We start from the raw sequence: 3,064 nt of genomic DNA, 5'->3' as shown, positions 1-3,064 counted from the left end.
GTCCCCGCTCGCTACATGCTGAGGCTGCCCGCGCCGGATCCAGCAGCTCCCGGCCGCCGCTTCCTCCCGCCAATGAGAGCGAGAGGAGGAGCTGCCGCCCCCGCCCCCGCCAGGCGCACCTAGCGCCCAGCCCCGCTCGGCAGGACCTGGGGCGGGGTTAGGTGGGGTGGGGGCTGGGTAGCAGGTTTTCAGCGCTGGGGGGCGGGCAGGTGGCTCCCTTGGGTGGATGCACGCCCAGTGGGCGCAAGTCTTGGGCACCCTGGGCAGACCCACCCACAGCAGCGCCCAGACACGACTCCCCGGCGTGGGTGCCATCCAGGGCAGCAAGACAAGCTCCTGGGAGGCTCACGTCCTCCGCCCATGGGGCGGGGAGTTGTTGGAGTCAGTCAGAGTGTGTGTGTGGGGGGGCTCTGTGAATGGAGACCCCGGCAGGCCCTAGACCAAATGGTGCCCCAGGCAACCAGCGTGTTGGGCAACCCGTCTCCGTTTGTTACACTGTTGGATACGTATTTCTGTATTGCATTTGTAGCCCATTTCAGGACTGTGAAGCACAATTTGCAGGCGTGGTGTGTCCCTGTCTTAAAGACAACAGATTTGCACGCTGGGATCTGTAAATCTGTATTTATTCATGCCATATATAAGCAAATAATACTGTTTCCACTAAGCTTATAGAAGCTTTTTAATGTTAAGAATAACTGAACTGCACAGATGGAATACCTGAAATATTTTACTTCAAATGTTCTTTTTTCCCTTTGTCGCTAATAACCAAAACTGCACCCCAAGCCTGGCACCCCTTGAGCCTGGCACCACAGGCTGGTTGCCTGGGTCACCTGCCCCTAAATCCAGCCCTGAAGGAGACTTCAGGGCTGTGACAATCTCAGAGGCAGAGGGGGGAAACCCAGAGACTTTTAAATTCCATTGAAACACAACAAAATCCTGTCTTCTGAGAGGCCCACATGCTTTTAAAGCTTGTTTTGCTGATACTCACTGCAGAGGCTGATACTTCTCACTTTCGCAGTGCTTTACCTGAGAGGAACCGCAAAGCACATGGCAGGCATGCCTCATAACGCCTCCTGTGGGAGAGGTGTCCTCCCTATGGTCCCAATCCTGCAAACACCTGCCCAGCTTAATGATTTCATTTGGGACTGGTCATGGTAGCCAAGTTAAGCATGTGTAAGTGCATGCAGGATTGGGACCTATTTTGTAGATGAATTAATTTTTTACCAAGATTGTACCTCTGTTCTCTTGGTGCCTTCAGTATGTAAAACATTAACTACTTGGAGACAAATTCGTTCTGTCCTCCTGTCTGTTGAGGGGAGAGAAATGCTTTATGCCATTGGCCGTTGTCATAAGGATGTCTTTAAAAATCTAGGGAGCACCTCATCTTATTTTATTTTCATTAGAAATGCTGACAAAAAAGTGCAATTTTTATGCAGTATAAATGCCAAATATGTCCTATCACAACGGAGGAAAGAAATATGACAGAGAAAACAAACCCCGCAAATAATGTGGTCTTTAGGTATAATCCTGGGCTTTAGGAGGTAGATGCAGGATCTCATTGGCTTACTTTTGGTAATTCTGTTATGCCTTGCTACTGTAAAGACTGAGGCCTGGTCTACACTGGCGACGGAGGTCAACGTAAAGTCACCTACATCAATCTCCGAACACCTGTGTCTCCACTGGCACCACTGTTAAGTCGACTTAAGTCACAGCAAAAGTCGACTTAATAAAACTACCTCTGCAAGTGGTGTAGCACCTAATTCGAATTTATTAATTCGATTTAGTGTCAGTGTAGACACAACTTCACTTAAATCGACTTTATTGGCCTCCGGGAGGTATCCCACAATGCCCCCTTGTGACCGCTCTGGACTTTCGCACTGTGCTATGCTGTACTGTGGTCACGCTGCCAGGAAATGTCCACTCCCTCAAGCCCCGAGAAGATTTGAATTTTCATTTCCTGTGCTGCCAGCGTGGAGAGATGGTTATTGCAAAGCCCAAACGCACTCCAGCATGGAGTCAATGAGAGGTCTTAGATCTCATTGGGCTCTGGGGCAAGGAGTTCGTTCTGGCTCAGCTCAGAGCCAGCAAAAGGAATCTGGACATTTATGGAAAGATATCCCAGGGCATGCTGGAGAAGGGAAACAAGAGGGACGCGCAGCAATGCCATGTGAAGATCAAGGAGCTGTGTCAGTCATATCAGAAAGCCAGGAAAGCTTACAGCCATTCTGGCTCCTCGCCCAGAACATGCCGCTTCTACGATGAGGTGCATGCAATTCTTTGTGGCGATCCCACCACGGTGCCACACCGCAGCATCGATATCTCCACTAGATCACAGTCCATGGACAATGATGAGGAATCCGCGGATGAGGAGAAGGAGGCGGCTGAGGAGAGCAGGGTGCATGAGAGCGGGGTGTCCGTTCTCCCTGAAAGTCAGGACATATTCCTGACCGCAGAGCAGTCCAGCAGCACACAGGACAGCACTAATGATCCCGAGGAAGGCACATCTGGTGAGATTTTTTTCTTCTTAGCAGTTCTATCCTTTTACAGTGGGGGGGAGGTGGCAAGAAGCGGATTTCAGGCGTTTCGGTGACTGTACTGGGAGGTTACCCAGGGAACAGTTTATTTCTGTGATGAGATATGCTCCGATAATCATCAGTTGATATCTCACGGAAACTTTCGTATAGGTAATCTGTTATCCTTTGCAAACGTTTTCTGGTGAGGGCTGCCTTGTTCCTCCCTCCACAGTAGGATACTTTGCCATGCGACGCTGCAATCAAGGGAGCCTGCATCATGGCAGAACACAGCTGGTACCCTGCTGCATGCAGCAAATCTTCCCTTTCCTCATGCGTGACCCTCAGGAGACTGATATCGCTGATTGTCACCTAGGGAAGATGGTGCATGTTTAAAACACCAGAGCCACGGATTCCTCATCATTGTCCATGGACTGTGATCTAGAGGAGGTATCGATGCTGCGGGGTGCAAAAACAGTTTTCCTGTTTCTTTGGGGGAAGAAGGGAGGGGCAAGCAGCATTGCATCATGGGACGATGACATTCATCCCAACAG

Source organism: Emydura macquarii, unplaced genomic scaffold, assembly GCF_026122565.2.
Source record: "Emydura macquarii macquarii isolate MOO-44397 ecotype Brisbane River unplaced genomic scaffold, CSIRO-AGI_Emac_v2 contig_3517, whole genome shotgun sequence".
In the NCBI taxonomy this organism is placed as follows: domain Eukaryota; kingdom Metazoa; phylum Chordata; order Testudines; family Chelidae; genus Emydura; species Emydura macquarii.
This window is presented reverse-complemented; position numbering follows the sequence as displayed.